The sequence below is a fragment of the Lissotriton helveticus genome, chromosome 5_1 (assembly GCF_964261635.1).
Source record: "Lissotriton helveticus chromosome 5_1, aLisHel1.1, whole genome shotgun sequence".
In the NCBI taxonomy this organism is placed as follows: domain Eukaryota; kingdom Metazoa; phylum Chordata; class Amphibia; order Caudata; family Salamandridae; genus Lissotriton; species Lissotriton helveticus.
Genome location: NC_136065.1, coordinates 620969389 through 620990299, shown reverse-complemented (window position 1 = coordinate 620990299; position 20911 = coordinate 620969389). Strand labels below are relative to the sequence as shown.

General features: G+C 46.4%; 1 protein-coding gene across 1 annotated transcript in view; it reads left to right on the top strand.

Moving 5' to 3' along the window:
* The window catches only part of CLDN19 (claudin 19), a 196576-nt gene that overhangs the window by 131751 nt on the left and 43914 nt on the right, over window positions 1-20911 (top strand). The gene's annotated exons all lie outside the window — the stretch shown is intronic.

Below are 20911 nucleotides of genomic sequence, written 5' to 3'. Positions count from 1 at the left end.
GGACAGACTAATTTGCATACAGCCAGGTTCTGAAACTGGGATGGTGCAATGAGCTAAAAAACGGTGTTGGATCTAGCCCTGATCTCGTGACTGGGTGAGAGTACTCTGCTTAATTCAGAGACTCTGTCCATCACCACCCCTTGTTGTAAATAAGAACTGGTCTGAGCAGGCATTAGTTTTCAGTGGTATTCGCGCTTACCGCAAATTTTTTTATCGCTACGCCTGACTTGTTAATAGGCGATATCGACGTTAGCGTTGCTTTCTGTCGCTAACTGGTTGGGTATGTGTAGTAAATTAGCCAGGCCACATAGGTAGTGTAGATGTAGAAGTATTTATTTAGCTTAGAGGAAGCACAGCGACAGGGAGCAGTGACAGGAAACCAACTGTCAAAGCAGCACATTCTTAGACAAAGCCTGGAACCATGAGGCTAACAAGGTTCTAAGTACAGGTGCCTAAGGGGCACAACACAGAGAATACTACATTATCCTCTTTTCTATGGAAAGAAAACGAATAGAAATTGTTCGTTGAAAAAGAGAAGAAGAGATCAAAAAGCAAGAAGAAAAGAAAGGAAAAGAAGATGGAGAATAAAGTAGAAAATGCATCTGATAACAGAAACAGGACAATAAGTTTACATAGCAATAATCTGGTACGACAAAGTCAAAAATGCAGTAATCATTAATCTGGTGTAACAAGGTTAAAATGCAGTTATCTGAACCTGGCAGGAATCCCACAAGTCCTGAGACTCCTGCGAAGCTCTGACCCACAAGTATCAACAATACCCTTTCCCCTCTCATCAACAGAACTAGGTAACACATCGCTACTATTGATCTTTACAACTTTACAGATGTTCCACCAATCCTTGTTGTTCACACGCACAGCATTCCCACAGACCTTGTCGACTATTAATGGTTTAGAGAACTTACTTCTTCCCTTGGTGACATGAACAGAATCTTTTATGCGAATGACATCCCCAGCAGATATGTTATGAGGCACAGATCTTTTCCTCTCATCAAAATAAGTCTTCTGTTTCCTCTGGGCTGCCAAAACATTTTGCCTCACCACATCATCAATGCCATCCATCACATTCATCTTCACCCACTTGGACATCCAACCTGGACAAATTTTCGTAGAAGGTTTCCTTCCCCTTAAAAGTTCGAAAGGAGAAACCCCAGTAGAAGAATGCGCCGTAGTACGGTAAAACCATAGCATGGAACGTACTGCATTCTCAACAACACACTTGCTGGCGATGGCCCACTGCACACAATTATTGAGCACTCGATTCATCCTTTCCACAAGGCCATTGGCCTGAGGATGATATAAAGAACTTTTCTTGTGACCAACACCACCCTGTTTCAGAAAACACTCAAACTCAGAACTGACAAACTGCACCCCATTGTCTGTCATGACTAGAGAAGGAAAACCCTCCCTTAAGAAAATATCCTTTAAGAAAAGAATAACATTAGCAGAGGTGGGCTCTTTAACAAACCGAATCTCTGGCCACTTGGAGTAATAATCAATGGCCACAATGGCAAAACGAGAAGAAGAAGGTAAAAGATAGAAAGGGCCAACTAAATCAACCCCAATCTTCTCCCACGCTCTATCAGGAAGTTGAATGGGTTCCAAGGGAGGTGTCCTCACCTTGTGACTTTTGTCAGAAGATTTGCAAATAACGCAATTATCAATCAAAATATCTACACACAAATCCATCTGTGGCCACCAGAACACATCCCTCAACCTTCGTTTTGTAAATGTTTTCCCCAAATGACCTTCATGAGCGCCTTCAACTAGACGTTTTCTTAAGCTCTCAGGAGGAATAAGTCTGCCACACCGCAGAAGAATACCATCTTCCATCGTAAGCTCATCAGCAATCTTAACATATGTTTGGAACTCTCCAGAAACATACTTCTCCTTTGGCCAACCAGACTTCAGGTAATTAGCAACCTGAACAAGGACCTCATCCTTCAACAACTCCTCCTTCCACTCAACTTCATTTACGGCACACATTCCTTCAAGATCAGCTGCAGCAACAAAACAATCTTCTAGATCATCCTCTTTTTGCATTTCACAATCACTCTCAGTTATGGGAAAGCGTGAAAAATAGTCTGCCCTGATGTTCTTAGAACCAGGGAGATACACAATGTTGAAGTCATACTGTAGTAGTTTGGTGGACAACCTCGCAATTCTGGGAGTATGTTCTTTGATTTTCACACCGGACAGGATAGAGACCAAAGGGCTATGATCCGTTCGAATCGTGAAATGGCTGCCCCAAAGAAAAGGATTAAACTTTCTGACAGCCCACCAGCAAGCTAAAAGTTCCTTCTCGATGACCGAGAAATTGACCTCAGATCCACGCAAAACTCTTGAGGCATAAGCAATTGTATTATCAGTCTGCCCATTTTTTTGAGTAAGTACAGCCCCAAGACCAAAACCACTAGCATCCACTGTGACAACACATTCCTTGTTGGGGTCAAAAGGTTTAAGTACATTCTCACTCACCAGCTGCGACTTGACCCACTCGAAAACTTCTTGACAGTTCTTGTCCCAGACAAAAGGCACATTTATTTTTAGCATATTGGTGAGAGGCTGAACTCTAGATGCATAGTCCTTGATAAACCTGGAGTAAAATTCACTAAGTCCTATAAAAGACTTCAAACCAGGTTTATCAACAGGTGAAGTGGCGTCTACAATGGCTTTAACAAGACCAGGACGTGGTTCAACCCCCTTGTGTGAAACTACATGCCCTAGAAATTCCATTTTTTCTTTTAGGAAAACACACTTCTCAGATTTCAGTACAATACCTTTGTCTTGCATGATTTGCAGAACTTGACTCAAAGAAAAATCATGACCCCCTTTGTCTTCCCCAAAGATCAAAACATCATCCTGGAATACATTTACCCCAGGGACATCTTTAAACATCTGATTCATTAGTCTCTGAAAAACTGCTGCCGCCGACGCAAGGCCGAACGGCATCCTGCAATATTGAAAACTCCCAAAAGGAGAGACAAAGGCAGTCAGATGTTTAGATGATTGACTCAACACCACCTGGTGGTAGGCGGAAGCCAGATCCAGCTTGGTGAACCACCTAGCACCCCTGGTAAGAGACAACAAGTCTGTGATATTTGGTAAAGGGTGTGAGTCAACCAAAATGTTCTTATTGACACTGCGCAAGTCCACACAGACGCGCAAATCGCCATTCCTCTTCCTGGCGACTACCAGAGGAGACAACCACAAGGATGACTCTATGGGCTCTATAACTCCTTTTCTGCACAAGTCATTTAACTCCTTTTCAAGAGCATCTCTCACACTGAAAGGAACACTCCTGACCTTATGCTTAACTGGAACAGCCCCATCCTTGACCCTTATCTTGTGGTTGAAACCCTTTATCATGCCAAGACTGTTCCCGAAAACAGTAGGAAATTCTAGAATTAACTTCTCAATATACTCATTAGAGTCTACAACTGCAAGGCTTTCAAAATAGTCAGACGATTCATCGATACTAATCTGTTCCTTAGTGCCTGGTCTTAGGATCATCTTAAATAACCCTTGGTGAAACCACCCCAAGATGTTCAAGCCTTTAATGGAAACATAAACTTTCCCAAAAATTTTCCTACCCCTGAACTGAATAATGTCTTCAAAAAACCCATAAAGAGATATTCTGTGTCCTTCATAGGACACAGGAGCTCTGTCTGGAGGTAACAACTCCCTTTCAGGCCAAGTTTCATTAAATAATTCTTGAGTGATCATTGTAACTTTTGCGCCTGAATCCACTAATAGAGAAATGACCTTATCACCAACTTTAAAATCTTCATAAGGATCAACACATTCTGAGGGATCCCCAATGATGACACCATCATCCCGAACTACTATGACCATATCCCTAGAGTCGCCTTGAACACAGTTGATGGAACCACCATCATCTCGTACTACGACAACCATATCTCTGAGGTCGTCTTGAATGGAGTTGATGGAATCAGGATCCCTCCCAGTCCCACCATAAAATTCTGTGACATCTCCAACCACATTAACATTGTTTTGCCCTTGGTACTTATTATTGAAAGACGAACTCCCTTGTTTGGAAACTTGACAGATCTTGGCAAAATGTCCAAACTTCCCACAATTACGACAAGTGGAATTTCTTGCAGGACAAAATTTGTTGTTCTTGTTATGTGAGGGATTGCCACACCTGTAGCAAATGTCACTCCTAGAGAAAGCATTTTTTTCAAAACGTTGGGGACTGGTAAAACTACTCTTTTCAAAACGTTGCTGACCAAAAGCCATTCTATTGTCTTTGTTCTCCTTAGTCCTAACTATTGAAACAGTCTCTTCAGTCTTCTTCTCAAGTTCCTTCACTTCTTTTTTAGACAACTCTATACTCTTGGCCACACGGATTGTTTCTTCAAGAGTTGGATTGCCCAATGTCAGTAGTTTCTGTTGAATTGACTTGTCTACACATTTGCAAACATATTGATCTCTAATCAGTTGTTCTCTGAAACCTTCAAATTCGCATTCTGCGCTCAACAGTCTTAAACTAGAGATATAAGTCTCAACGTCTTCTCCAGGTAGCTGGTCTCTTTTAAAGAACTTGTGCCTAATTACTACTAGACTAGGTTTAACATCAAATCTCAGTTCTAGTTTCGTCCTTGCTTCGACATATTCATCCGGATCATCTTCTGCGTTGTTCCTAACTAAAGGGGGCAAATGTTTGTAGATCTCTCTCCCTTCAAAACCCAGAGAATGTAGCAAAAGACACTTTTTCCTTTCAGCGCGATATCTAGACGCGCCTATCGCACCCAAATAGGTCTCGAAGGCATCGAACCATTTCTTCCAACTAATGGGTGGATTTCCTGGCGTCTCCAGAAATGGTGGTGGTGGAGATACAGACTGCATTTATGTTTGCAATGTGAAAAAGATTTTTTTTTTTATTTTATTTTATTTTTTTTTAAATTTCACTGGAGTATTATTTGTTTCTTTCCTGCCTTTAATTTTGTTTATGTGCCCTGTCGCTGTGATTAAAATTGTTTATACAGTATTTGATAGTAACGTTTGAAAAGAACTGAATGAGCAACTAATGGCATCAAATTGCTCTGTTTTGCATTTTCAGCGCATTTGCTTTTGTGTGTGCACCAAAACGCACTGTTCATTGCTTTCAGCACATAACCCTCTGTTGTGAACAGCCGCTCTGTAGATTGTTAGTCAGACGCGTCTATTTCATTGCGCGAAGCTTCGTTGTCAGGGAGGTACTTGGTTGTTAGGGTCGCTTAGTGGACGTGTAGTCAGACGCGCCTCTTCCAAGACGCGAAGCTTCGTTGTCAGGGAATCACTTGGTTGTTAGGGAGGCGCGAGTAACATGCGTTGTTATGGACGTGCTCACGTGACTGAGATGACGCGCCCCTCTCGGGAAGCGCGAGAGATTAAGTGCGCACTACCAACGATGTAAAACTGACGTCACGAACGTCGCGAGCGCTCGCCAAAGGTCAGTTTAAAGTCCCTTTTACTGTCTGAAACGCGCTGATATCCCCAACAATGTTAAAATTTCACTTATCTTGTTTCTAAAGTAGAGCGGTTCCTTTTTCACTCTTCAGACGTCCGATTTCCGTTTGTAAGAAAACGAGGGTGTGCGAGGCAAGGCGGTTGGGTTCTTTACCTTCCTCCAAGCAGCATCGTCGCCAATAAATTTGTAGTAAATTAGCCAGGCCACATAGGTAGTGTAGATGTAGAAGTATTTATTTAGCTTAGAGGAAGCACAGCGACAGGGAGCAGTGACAGGAAACCAACTGTCAAAGCAGCACATTCTTAGACAAAGCCTGGAACCATGAGGCTAACAAGGTTCTAAGTACAGGTGCCTAAGGGGCACAACACAGAGAATACTACAGTATGCCCACTTTGCATGTCATTAGCGATAAATATCGCTGACATGCAAAGCGGGCCCCAAACCGCTCGCTATCACCTAAAAGCTGTCGCTAACTGATGTTAGCGACAGCTTGCTAATAGGGCGATGAAATTATCGCCGATAATTTCATTTCACCTGCTTGATAATATGCCCCATTGTTTTTTGGTTTGTCTCATAAACTAAATATGTAGAATAGATTTATGCATGTGTTATCAATGGGATTTGTGTTCAGTGCATCAGATGCAAATTCATTGATCACAGGGAAAAGAAAGAAAGAAGCATTATGTCAACATAATTAAATCATTATTTTTTGTTGCTAATGATGAATTGTTCCTTCGACTGCAAATAATCCTGGTCCTAAAATTGAGCTTCTACGGTGTGTTTGTGCATTATGGGCACTCTTTTGAAATGCTGCTTGCAGTTATATAAGCTCCCTCTAGCTTAACCGTGTTACTGAAGGAAAACATTTAAGATAGACGTTGACAGTTTTATATGTAAAGCCAAAATTCTTTTGAAATGGCTTGTTGGCAGTTTAATTCCCCCAACCATGCTCCTGGCAATTTGCCTTAATACTTTTATTCATTCGAAATGTAGTTAAGCGGCCTCTATTGTAAGGGAAGATTCATTTCACATAGAAGCCAGACCAGTCAATCGCATTGAAAATATGAGCCTGCCTGACAACAAAGCAAGATGGCTGGAATCCCGGAGAGCTCGTGAATCCGTCATACAAACTCCATATATCAAAAACTTCATCATGATGGCTCAGACCACCCTTTACACCAAGGCAGCATTGGAAAGAGGGCAAATAGAGGGGATACAGAGAGGAGGAAGAAATCCAATGAGGTGAATGATCTGGTATAATAGGCCCTTGGCATCTTCTACCCATTCACTCTACCTACTGGTCTAAGGCACATCTGAAGTCCCTTATCCACAGACCTACCAATGCCCGTGGTAAGATAGATCCTCCTCGATACATGTGGCGTTGAGCTGCTTTACTGATGGAAAGAGAATGAGATAGTACAGAAAAGACTTTTAGCACTGAGAAGCCCTGTTGAGGTCAACTATGCACTCTATAAATCTCAGACATAAACATAAACTGCATAGAGCAGAAAGTGACATACAACTGCACCTCGGAATGGAAGCTGCAGCATGGAACACCTCAGAAAACTGGATGTTGATCATATAGGCAATGTCAATTCTAGCTGAGAGGGAAATCCTGGGCACGTGGTGTAAGGTGGTGTACATTCCGAACCAAGTAACGGGCGGTAACCTCAGCAAGTCACAGTAAATAGTCACCATAGAAGGGTGAGGCAGAGGACAGAGCTAAGGACCAAAGAAACAGAGAAACATCTACAGAGGAGTCATTAAGGCAACAGCAGCAATGTTGAGCATTGAAGAGTGAACTGAAATGCACGATCCAGTTAACTAAGGACAATAAAGACACAGGGACCGAATCTCAATGGGATTTACGACTCGTAAAGTTACGAGGGCGGAATCACCGCATTTGTGGGGGAATCACCGCACATGCGGCGGAATCACTGCGCTAATGGCGGAATCTCCATTCTGAGCATCGCAGCGTGGAGATTCTGCCTAGAGTGTGGAGTTTCCACTCGAGTGCAGAGGCTCTGCAGTTGTAACTTTACGAGTCATAAGTCCCTTGGAGAATTGGGCCCATAGTGCGTTACACATAAACCTTCCTGCAGTTGTGACTCAACACAATAACACTCCCCTACCCCCCCCATTCAGAAAACTCTAATTATATCATTAGGCCAAAATAACGTTTTATAGAGGTACTGCAAGGTCAGATGATTCTTCTACGCTTGAAGGGGTAACGAAGAATGCATTCAGCAGAATCCCAGTCACTCCAGACCTCCTCCGCTAAGCATGCCCCAATGGAAATGTGGGAGAAGAGTAAAAGAACAACAAAAAGGGCAATTTAAAAACTATAGGGTTTATTTACAAGCCCCTTGCGCCACTTTTGCGTATTTTTTTTGTAACCGTTTTTCTTCATCAAATGACACATATAAAGCAGGGCTCTCTACCCCAGAGACCTCTGCACAATCAATAGACAACATCATGACTTTTACTTTTTTAAGGAAAAGAAAATGAAGCAAGGATGTAGAAGTGCAAAACAGATGAAAAATACCTTGGCGAGAGAGATCCCCCTTAAGGCGCCGCTCAACAGCGTAAGCTTGGTCATCCCGATTCCGATACCACCACTCATTTAGAATGAGTAACTGTGATGCATTATATAATAGGGCTTGATATCTGAGGTCGCCAAGCCACCGCAGTACGTGGATAAAAAACATGTCCGCAAAGCGACTCTCACCGCACCTGCTGCCCATAGGAACTGCCCCAATGCTGAATTCACCTGTCTAAACCATTGGGGGGATCGGGTAGGGATAATTCTGCAATTGGTACAGTAAGCGAATAAGCGCGACCATCTTAAATATGGCCAATGGGCCATAGAATAACAACGGCATGCGGAACCAGACCTTCAAATCCTCCCGGGCACGTTCCCAGACTGGAGCCAGGTTCGTCTCCCAAGCCACCGCGGGAGAGTCAGATAGGAATACCCCAAGGTATTTCCTACCATCAGTAACCACCCGGACCGACTAAGCCCAAGCACCCATGCCCGAAGTGTTCCAGAGAAGCCATAACATGGATTTGCTTGGATTCAGTTAGAGACCAGACAATTCTCCAAAGATCTGCATAGTGTGAAGCGGTCGCGGACCGGTTCTAGAAGAATAGCACGTCGTCAGCATATAATGCAATGCGGTCCGATAACCCATGAATCCCACTCAAAGCCCGTCACTTGCGCATCCATACCTACCCAGGCAGCCAATGGTTTGACCGCCAACACAAACAGATAGGGAGACAGTGGGCAACCCTGCAAGGTACCGCGCCGCAGGGTAAAAGTGGAGGAAACAGCACCAGCCACCCATGCCGATGCAGTAAGATCAGTGTAGAGCAGAGCAGGGAAAGGTAGGACATGAAACACAGGCCTAAATTTAGGAGTCGTAGCAGAGCGAAAAGGTACACCCAGCGAAGGGAGTCAAATTCCCGGTCCATATCAGCCAGTAGCAGTGTTGCCTGGTCACACCTCCGCAGAACGGCCTCGATAGCCACCTGAGCACGGCATATAATATGTCGAGTCGCCCCCTGGGGCATAAACCCGGATTGATGTGGGCCTGCAGGCGGTTAGCTAACACCTTGGCCAAGATTTTGGCTTCTACATTGAGGAGCGAAATAGGGCGATAGGAAGCCTGCCTATCCGGGGGTCTGCCTGGTTTATGGAATACCACAACTTTATCATGCCTCCAATCCAGAGGAAGGCAACCCCGCTCGCGTGACTCCTCCACCACCCTAAGGTAGTGAGGTCCTAGCTGCAAAAAGAACTTCTTAAAAAACTTGCAGGGGAACCCATTGGGCCCCTTTGCCTTGCCCAAATTGAGGTCTCCTAGGGCTGCACCCAATTCCTCCTCCATAAGCGGGAGATCCAGCTCCATGCTCACTTCATTAGGCAGAGCCCGAGGGGGAAGATCATGCAAAAACCGGCCAATCTCGTCCACATGGAGACATTCTTTGGGGGTGTACAGCTCCATGAAATATGTAGAAAAACGTTTGGCTATCTCTAGGAAATCTGTAAGAGGCCTTCCATCTGGGCCCACTATCCCAGGAAGAGGCTGAGCGTGAAACAACCCCTGACAAAGTGTATGGAGCATCTTACTGGATATATCTCCCCATTGATATATTTGGTTGCGGGTGGCCAACAAGGCAAGGCGAGCCTCATCCATAAGAAGGGCAGCATTATTCTGTTGCGCCATTAGTAACTGCTGCTGTATATGATTTCCTCCTCCCGCCCCGACTACGATTATCGAGGTCACCAAATTTCATCTCAGCTTGTAGCAGGACCTCTCTCCGAGTCATACGAGCTACAGCACAAAAGGAAATGTCTACACCCCGCAAGGTAGGCTTCATCGCCTCCCATAGAGGTTCAGCTTCCGAGACCAACCCCACATTAAATGTCAAGTATTGATCCAGCGCGTTCGCAAGGCACTCCCTATAGTCTGTCTTCTAATAATAATAATAATAATAAAAGAATTTGTAAAGCGTCTGGTTAAACTAGAGAAATAGTGCGTCCCCGCGCTGTGGATGGAGTCCACAAGGACTCCTGAACACAGACCCACAGAGAGGGAATGGGACAGGAAGGACAAGGACCCCTCAATTCTAGTCTTTAGGGAACAAGTGGGTCTTAAGTTTGAGCCGGAACAGCGTTTCAGAAGGTTCCATCCGAAGTTCAATGGGGAGTTCGTTCCATTGTTTGCTGGCTAAATACCTAAAAGAACGACCCCCCATCCGCGCTTTACGGATACGGGGTGCCAAAAATTGCATGCTACCCATAGATCTCAAAAGGCGTTTGGGATGGTATATAGTCAGCATCTTTTGGAGGTAGACCGGGCCTTTGCCCTGTGCAATACGATGGGTCATGCACATGGCTTTAAACCAAATACGTTCCCGAATGGGGAGCCAGTGCAAGGTCTGTAAAGCACGTTTCCCAGACGACTTCCTAGGCAGGTTCAAGACAAGCCTGGCAGCCGCATTTTGGACACATTGGAGTTGGTTCAGGCCTTTTTTACTTAGGCCACATAGCAGAGAGTTCCCATAGTCAAGATGAGAAGTGACCATGGCATGCACTAATGTTTTCCTCGCTGTGATGGGTAGTAGGTCTAGGATTTTATGTAGAACCTTTAGTATGCCATAGCATTTACCCGCCACATTTCCAATTTGTTGGGAATATGAGAGGTTATTGTCCAAGAGAAACCCCAAGTTCTTCACCGTATCAGAAGGATTAGGTGTAGGACCCAGGTCAGAGGGCCACGAGGCCGGCGTCCAGATCGAAGGAGAAGAACCAATCACTAAAAATTCTGTTTTATTCCCGTTGAGGCGAAGACAATTGGTCTTCATCCAGCCGGCGAGTGCCACAAGACAAGTGGAGAAATTATCTGCAGTCTCTACTGGGTTATGAGATAGGGTGACCACCAGTTGGGTGTCATCGGCATATGACACGATATCCACCCCATAGGATTCCACCATCCTAGAAAGGGGTTCCATATACAGATTAAACAATGTTGGGCTCAGTATAGAGCCCTGAGGGACCCCTTGTCTAAGAGAACGAGGTGTGGATTTAAAAGGGGGGCAGTGTACTTGAAATTTCCTGTCTGCCAGAAAAGAGTCCATCCATTCATAGGCTGACCCGGCTACCCCTACCTTGCTCAGGTGGGCAAGGAGCTTAGAGTGCGACACGGTTCCACGTCGAAAGACGCCAGCGGAAGGGCCGCACCGCCCAACCTATTTGCAGCGCGAGAGTAATCGGCGAGTGATCAGACAGACCCCGTGGAAGAATATTCGCCTCCACCACCCAGGCCGCAACTGCGCGGGAAAAACAGATAATCGATATGAGAGAAGGAATTGTGTACCACAGAAAGATAAGTGTAGCCCTGGGTCAGGCCATGCATCCGGCGTCAGGGATCCACCCAATCAGGCCCCAAAACCAATGCAGAGAGTTTTGTGCCCTGGTGAGCCACTGCTCCCTCCCCGGGTCTCCAGCGATGCAAGGTCACATCCAAGACATCATTCCAATCCCCCCTATCACGGACAGGCCATCCGGCATATCCGCCCATATGGTCATGAGCTGCTCAACCAGTACCCAGGATAATGGAGGGGGGGCATAAACACATCCCAACACCACCGGTTCCTCCCTGATTGTGCCCCACAGAAACAAATAGCGCCCCTGAGTGTCAACCCACATCTTAATATGTGTGTAAAGGACACAGCGATGTATCAAGATCGCCACCCCCATGACCCTCGTATAAAGCCAGCATGAAACACCTGCGTGAAACCATATCTCTGGAAGCAGAGCACCTTCGAGCCCATAAGATGTGTTTCTTGTAACATTTGTATGTCGAAATGGGCTCTCTTAGCGTACTGGAGAATTGCCCCTGCTTGATTTTGTCCAGGGCACCCCTGACACTCCAGCTTACCACTCTGAGGGTCTTGAGAGAGACCCGGCCCCCCTCAGGTGAACCAGCCATTGGCAACCCCGATAAAGAGGAAATGTGCAGAAAAGGACGTGTGGTGTGTGGCTAGTGATCTAGTAGTGTAGCAATGTAGTGCGACTTGATAACAACAACATTACCATAATCCAAAATAACCCAACAAACCCACACCCTACACTTCAATAACGATGAAGCATCTGTCATGGTGGGTGCCACCTGCAGACCACAACAGGGAGTCCCGGCACTCCTCAGCCAATGGATCCCCAATGTCCAGTCCAAAGTCGGTGGGCAGCCCCTCCGCTGGAAGCCCAACAGAGAAGTCGGCCTTCACATGAACTCCTCCGATCCATTCAACAGTATCCATGGCATCAGGGGCCGAGGATTCCTGGATTCCGAGGAGACCTGCCGAGAGTCCAAGACGGCCCGCGCAGAGACACTGCAGGAGCGGGACCGGCGATGGGATCTGGACCGCCTATGAACTTTAGGTTTCAGTTGAGACTGCTTACGAGATGCCTCGCCAGAGGAAGAGTCAGAGTCTTGCCTAGGCGGTGAATGAGGACGCAGTCGCATCGTCTCATCCATCCATTGAAACACCTCCTCCGGCATGTCAAAGAAGTGGGTCCAGGAACGATAGACCACCCGCAGCCGGGCCGGATACAGCAGAGCATATGGAAGCTTGAGATCTCTGAGTCGTCAGGATGGACTGTCTTCATTGTTGGACCAACTTTGTGTAGTCAGGGAAGATCAAAATACGTGCCTTCTCAAAAAGCAATGGTTCTATGGCCCTGATAATTCAGCAGCCTTGCAGTGACTGGCCTCGGCGGGCCCCTGGCAGTGGTTTTTGCATGAGGGCGCGATGAGCCCACTCTGTCACAATGCAGCGGGACAGGGACTCCGGGGGGAGCCAACCCTCCAGCCATTGAGTAAGGAACCGTTCCATGTCTCCCGCCTCACATTCCTCCGGAAAACCCACAAAGCAAAGGTTATTGCACCGGGCCTGGCCCTCCGCATCCTCCACGCGTGTCGCCATGTTCCGCTGGGTCGTCTCGAGGGTGGCTACCTTTTTTCTGTAGGGCTGTAACCTTGTCCTCCACCCCCGAGATCTGCGTTTCGGTCTCCGTGATGAGGGCCACTGTATTTCGCAGATCCTGGCGGAGGAGCATAACGTCCGAGCCTGTTGCCCCGATCTTGGCATCGAGGGCATCTCGAGACTGTGTAATCGCGGCCATGAGTACAGCATTGTCCGGCATCTCCGGGACCGCTCCTTGACCTCCCACCAGTGTTGTCTCGTCGGTCCCAGGGTCCGTGAATTTGTTCAGCGTGCTCTGCTTAGCAGAGCCTCCCCCGGCTTATCTTGTGTGATTGTGTCCACTGGGGCCTCCCAGTGCCTGACCACACTGCGCCAAACTGACCAGCTGTGGCTCCTGTGGACCCCAGAACAACCGGTGTAGAAACACTAGGGTACTCGGCGGGGGGGGCCCCAAATGCTGCAGATCTGGATGCCACGCGGCCCGATATGGCCGCCGAACATGGGATCCCAACAGATCTCAAATAGGAAGCAGGAGGGGCCCCCAGAAAACACACCCAACACCGCTGAGGGAGGACAATGGCTGCCTCAACGGGGAAAAGGGGGGGGTATGCACCCCACGCAGGCCACTCTGCATCTCCTCTGAGTTTACACATGTACAAGGCTAGTCACAAGAGTCAAGTTCAGACAGCTCCCCCTCCCCCACCAGGGGGCCTCCGATAGGTTCGACTCTGCTCCACTGGGCTCTGGGCACACCAAGGGGCTTAGAGCCACAATCGCGGTGGCACTGCGTAGTCACCCCCGCGTGACCCGAAATGACCGGCGGTGCGAGGGCACGGCAGCACCAGGAGAAATCACACTACCTGGAGCCCCCAAGCCGCCAGCAGCGTTGATGTAGGCTCAGCCCACGGTGCAGAGCAGTCTCAGGGCTGGATCTGGCAGACAGCACTCGGCGCTCACCGCGGCCCGACTCAGGGCCGAGCCTCACACCACCGATACCCAGAGGCCGCCTCGCCCGCCCGATCTCCTCACCGTGCAGTCGTTCGTTACGGGTGGCCCCCGCCGGCCCTGCAGACGTTCCCGAGCCCCTTGAGCGCTTCTTGCTTCACGCCAGCTGCTGATACTGAAGATGGCGTCTCTCTGCCTCCTACAGGCCACGCCCCAGGCCGTCTCAACCTCGGGGTCTCCCAGCGAGATACGGGGCAAAAAAAGGGATCGCTCTCTGCCCCGAGCGCACCACAGCTGGGACGCGATCAAGTTTCACCAAACGAAGTCAGAGGGAAGGATAAATGCAGAATAATTGTGCAGGCTGGACGGAGCTCGCCTAGCATACGTCCACCATCTTCGCTGCTAGGCCACACCCCCCTTTTGCGTAATTTTTAACATGGGAAAAGTGATACACGGGTGGCGCAAGGTAGTGGCAACTGTGCAGGAAACTACGACAGGATCTGGAACACACTGAGAACAGGAACAACTCAGACTTCTGGTATTGGCTCTGAAATTATACAAAAATATGCAAATCAGAGGACTAAACTGTGCTTTGATGGGAGAGAATACATATGAATCTACCTCACAGAGAAGCCTGTAACGCAAATGAGAGGCTGGGGAACGTGATATAAAGCCTAACATAAAAAGTTGCACGATTACCAGTTTGAGACGTTATAGGAGGACCCACAACTGAAGGTGGTTAAGAGTCACAGCAACAAGTACCAAAAAAAAAAGATTTCGGAAAAAGAAAAAGGTGGAGCTGAAAATTAGATTGCATGTGAGGTAAGTGGAATAAGGCTAGGAAAGATAGAAAGATCACAGAGGCTACCATTGCCTAACACGAATTAAATTACAGAACAAAAGGAGAAAACGGTTGGAACTCACAGAAAAACCTTCCAAGCCTGTGGAGAGATGTTAAAAATGTTGGTTAAAGTAAAATGTTGCTAATATAATAGAAGAGATAATGCAATTTTTGGTGACCTGAAGACTGTGCCTGCCAGAGCACATGAGGTACTTTGAGGGAGAACAAAACTCGTAAATTAATGGGAGAGTGTGGAAAAGTAAATTTTGCCATGTTCTGTGTCCCTACGCTTCATCCATCATATGTTATGTGTGCATGACCAATATGCATATGTTATTCCCCATGCCTGATTAATGACGCAATTCCAGTTGTGTCCACCTCTAGTATGTTAGTTTCCAGTCCTCGTGAATACTACGAATATTAGGCCTATGTAAAGTAATGTTGCCACGTTTCTTAGTGTGCACGTTATTCCATTATAAAATCCCCGTTTCCAGGCCTCAAAAGGGCCCGGACCACAGATTCAGCTCCTGTCTCCTGAAAGCCTCGCTGAGGAGCGATACAGCCCCCACCTGTATCCTCGACCCTTCACTTACTTCCTGCCTCGCAGTGCCCGGTGCAGCTTGGCTCTGCCTCTGAGTCTGCCAAAAGTATGTTATAGTTCCAGTTATCAGTTCAGTCCTCCTCTTCTGCATTCCTAAGCTACTGAACTGCATCAATAGTTTCCGTCATTGTCTAGCCTTCTCGTCTCCACGTTAGAGAAATACTGTATTTAATGGTCATTTAATATTCTTCATCACGCACTACATGTAGAATAATGCATGGTCCAGTCTTAGAGTCAAGTTAGCTTTTCCCCTCATGACTTCTAGTTTATATCAACATGTTCCCTAAACATCAGATACCAGATAGGGTTTAGGTACATGTCGCTCCGACCCTTCAGACTCTAGTCTCTGCTCCTAGCACAGAGTTCATAGCCCCCAGCTTCTCCTAGTAACACGTCATTGCCAGTTTTCGCGCACCATTAGGTTAGAGGTCCCGGCTCCTTAGGTAGCCCCCTCCAAAGTTTCCGCCCATTTCATGACATATTCTGTTACGTTTGCATCACATGTCTATGTATACTCCCAGTTACACCTCTTTTTACTGTTATCTCTCGCGACTGCTACGCGTCACGCCTTCTGCTCCACCTACTGTTACGCCTACTGCAATGTAATGCTATGTGTTTGCGCTATGTATATAAATCAATGTTTTGTTATTGAAAGTTAGCGCGCTCATCCCAGACCCAGCCCCGGCAGCTGCCGGGCCTTATTGTCCTATTCCTATGCAGGTTGTCCTGATCCTGTCCTTATGCTGTAATAAACCTGCAGAAACTCCTACTACCTCGAATCTTGACTCTTATTTTATTGAGCTATCTGTTATGCTATAAGTCAAGTCAAAAATAGGGTATTATTTATTTATTTACCACATAATGGCGCCCGAATAGGGACTTGCCCTTTTCCCACGCGTCGGTGAAGCCACGCCGACCCCCTGACCCTCTGCAGTCGTGACGGAACCATACCGTGCACTGGCAGATATTTCTGCTCCAAGTATCCCTCAGGCCCACGGAGGAGACGGAGGAGGCGGTCCAGCATCCAAACGAGACGGTGGAGGAACGCGGCGAGTCCCGACCAGAGCCCAAGCCGAGAGTCCAAGGTCCGAGGTATCCGGAGGCCCACCCGTAACTGAAGTCCGAAGTCCGAAGTCCGTCGTAGTCCAGTCCCGTCCGAGGCCTTCCGTTCCGTGCTGCCCGGTGAGTACCATTGCTGGGGTAGTATCTAGACAGGACCAATCTAAATTGACTCCTGGTCCGTGGGTTGGTGGTGCCCAGACTCACAAACGAAGTGTTCACCTAGGTGGATACGGGTCTTGATGCGTCCCTTTATGGGACCGGTATGTTCCGTACTGTTACAGCAGTGCATCCAGTAACTCTAGTCTGTTCCGTTCTCGAGAAAATCTGTTCTATTTCTGTTCTCAGTATTCCAGGTAATATTCTGTTCGAACTGTTATTTATAATGTTCTTCATGTATTTTACTGTTGTGGTATGAGTGCGATGTGATTTCGTGTTTTTATTGTGTATTGTATTGTGTCCAGATTACAGTTCAGTCATGCCTATATTTTCCAAGTTACGTCAGTTAAAAACTAGAAAAGGTCTATTAGAGGAAGCGGTTCCTGTCCCGCCTAGGGACAGTCCAGGTCATTTTATGTATCAGAAACATGGCATAAGCGCCATAATGTATCTAGATTTATGGGTAGAGTATACCAAACAGTTAGAAGAAAAGTATAGATGGCCCGTATCGGGTACATGGGATGCCGAATGTATCATGCGAGTAGAAGAAGCATTATGGAAAAAGAAAGCCAGACAGTCACAGAAAGATGCCATCGAGTTATGGCGCAAGGAAGCTCATAGAAGAACGGAAAAGGAAGTCAGAAAGTCAGAGTTAAGTAGAGAATCCCAAGAACGAGCTCAAGAAAGAGAATTAATCGAGATAGGTGAACAAGTCAAAGCCGAACAGTCAGACAGACAGAGGCATGCCCTCATTAAGGGTATGTATCCTCTTCTTGCCGAAGGTGTGCCAAAAGCGACCCCAGAGGCATCTAGTAATTTCCCGCCACCATTAATTCCGACCAAGCTACGTCACAAACCGACCGCAGCTGATATTTTTATTTCGTCCTATCTGGACGACACAGTCCCCGAATATGCAAATCCTGTCCGCGCTCCGCCAGTCCCTGTAAACCAGGTAATTCATGCTTCTCCAGACACCGGAGTACCTGTTACGGTACCCCCGGTCCAGCCTACAGTTCCATTTCCCACTCTGCCAGGACGAAGAATGTCAGTCGACGATTCTAGTCTAGGGGCCGCAGGGGGAGGTCTTCCTCAAACCCCGCCGCCACACAAACGTTTATCAGCACTCGAATTACATGCTCAAGCATCACAGCGTACTCCTAAAAGTAATAAGTCTGTCACAGAAATCAGACAAGCCCTTAACGAATGTGTCTATGACGCAGTCCCAGGCGAGTATAATATGGTTTTATATTCCGTACGTGTAAGGAGGGTGACCGAGTATCTAGTCACCTTACCGAATATGAAAGAAGATCTAGACAGAATATATCGTTTCATCCGTACAGGGGATGATCCAGAAAGTATTGGCGAGATTATGTCTCAAAGGAAAGCCGAGATTCAGCTCATGATATTAAAGTTCCTGATCAATTGTTTAATAAGAGAACAAGATTACCCGTCTAAGGATCCCGCCGAAATGAGAATCCTGACAAGGTGGAGTGATAATATAGCCGAGGGTAAGCACAAGACCGTCAGTGCCATGGAGAGTATGTACAAGAAAATTCGTAAAGAAATAATAAGGTTACACGACCAGCGTAAAGCAGCACAAGTAAGCGAGAAAGAAAGTATCTCTGATCCTGAAGAGGAAGAGAACGAGAATCCCGCCAGAATAGCGTATGTAGGAAAATCCAGATTTCCAGATCGCCACTTACGTCTAGAACCCAAGCCTATTTTTCAACATCTAGTACCAGAACAAGGTTCCCTAGAACAAGTATTTCAAGCTACCGATCACATTCTGAAATCACGAGTCGGTTACAGTGAACTAAGTACTATGCATGAACAAGAACTAGCCCGATCAGCAGTCCGATGGATTACTGATTCTACCACTTTTCCAGACGAAATAGTGGCACAAATGTTTCTGAAATTGCCCCCAGCCGAGCAACGACTGGTGGGTATGTATATGATCCAGCACCTCATTACTCAGTATGAGGGTCAACATTCTGATCCAGGCCCGTTGCACGATATCCTGAACGAGTTACTCCAGTATAGATGGAGAGGTCTAGGTACCGATTTAGTTAGTGTCATTCTAGAACAGCGTCACAAGTATAGAACGTTTTTGAACCGGCATTTTGTTCATGTCTCACCCCCAGAAAGTAAATCATTCTACATAGACAGACAGAATCCGTTACGAGAAGTCCACCCAGTCCAAGGGGCGGGTGGCGTAATGCAACGAGTGTTTGTATACACTCCGATTTCAAAGATGGAACTTCTTGAAATGAAGAAATTAATTCCCTGTCATGACAAAGATCCAGCAGGGTTCCATAGAGAATTAAAAGACATGCTCCGTATGGGAGAATACACTTACCCAGATATCATTAAAATGTTAAAGGTCCTGTTACCCGCAGGGGTGTATGAAAAGTTAAAGGAAAAAGAATGGGAGGTGGGAGAGAAAAAGATCGATTGGGCAGCTCTAGAAGCTGAAGACAAGGCACGAGTACCAGGTACCGGTCTTGGAGATAAATGTAAAGATTTACCAGAATTATTGATTCAAGTTTTACCCAGATTATTGACAACTAGGAAAGAAGACTGGGATGCAATCTCAGCCTGTAAACAGAAGCAAGACGAGGATATTAGTGATTTTTATTCTAGATTTGAAAAATGTTTCAGTATCAACAGTGGTCTCAAGACAAGTAGTGAGTCATACCCTCATCTTTTCGTTACTAAATTAGTCGAGAATTCAAGTCCGCAAATTAAAAATCGAGTTTTGAAAGTCGAAAGCACCTGGCAAGCAAATACTCCGTCCCAGATGCTCCAGATGCTCCAGTACCACCAGAATAGAATCAGAGAAGAGCAAGAACACGAGAGAAAACGTATGAAAGACACGAACATGAAAGTGCTAGTTGCACAATCTGTTCCTCAAGACAGTCAGAAGAGGGGTCCGAATCAAGCCAGTCATCCTGCAGCTCCCGTTAAAGGGAACTGCAATTATTGTAAACAGCCAGGTCATTTTATAAACGAGTGTGCAGTTCTGAAACACAACATAGCTACTGGTAAGACTAAAGAAAGACCACGTCCGCCGAGGCAAGAACAAGTTTCACAGATTCCTCAGCCACAGAATGCACAACAGACAGTTACAGTACCGCAGCCCATTGCTGCAACACAGCATGTTACATCACAGATGTACCAGTATGCACAGTCCGAGTATCCAGAGTACCAGTCATATTCATGAAACAGCCTAGAGAGGGAGGTAGGCTTGCCTCTCATCGAGATACCTGTAGATCAAGAAGGTCCCTATGTTCACAGTCAAGTATTAGGGAAAGACAGAAAGTTTCTGATCGATACAGGGGCAAGTAGGACCACAATAAGTCACGCCGAAGTTCCAGGGGCTCCGCTCTCAGGCTCAAGAAATGTTTCCCTTGGATTTTCAGGAAAACCCATCGTTAATGAGATATCTAAGCCAGTTACTCTAGAAGTAGGTCCATTGTCCCGCACTACTGATCTGTTACTTACTAAGTCATGTCCAGAAAATCTATTAGGTATTAAGACACTGAAAGAGTTAGGTGCAGTTATTTGCTGTTCCCCAGAGGGAATACGTCTATTCCTCCGTGACTTTAAGGGTCACTATGTGTTACGAGATTTTGATTCAAGATTGTCTAATGTTCCACAGCATTTATGGGCGCAAGGTCCAACTGATGTAGGTTACATGCAAATCACACCCCATCGTGTGACTCTCAAACCAGGTGTAGTGTTACCCCGAATCAGACAGTACAGATTGCCACCTGAGGCTGTAGCAGCCTTATCCAAAATTATTGACGAGCTCATGGCTCAAGGAGTAGTTGTAGAAACTGACTCCAATGTATGCAATTCTCCGATCATTCCAGTCATGAAACGTACTGATCCGAATGCACCCCCAGTATATCGATTAGTGATTGATTTACGAGAGCTTAATAAATGTATCATTCCTCAGTACCCAGTTGTCCCAGATATTTCTTCCCTGTTAACTGCTATTGATTCCGAAGCCATGTTTTTCACTGTCATAGACCTCAAGAATGCATTTTTTAGTGTTCCAATTCATCCAGACAGCCAGTTTCTTTTCGGATTTTGTTTAAATGGAAGGAGCTATATGTTTACACGCGCTCCTCAAGGTTTCACGGAAAGCCCTAGTATTTACAGTCAAGCACTCAAGAGACAACTAGACAATATTCACATGCCAACTGACACTGCCCTGCTCCAGTATGTCGATGATCTACTGATCACAGCCCGTTCTGAACGTGCTTGCGAGCGAGCATCACTTACAGTTCTGTATTTTCTAGCCGAGATGGGGCACAAAGTGTCA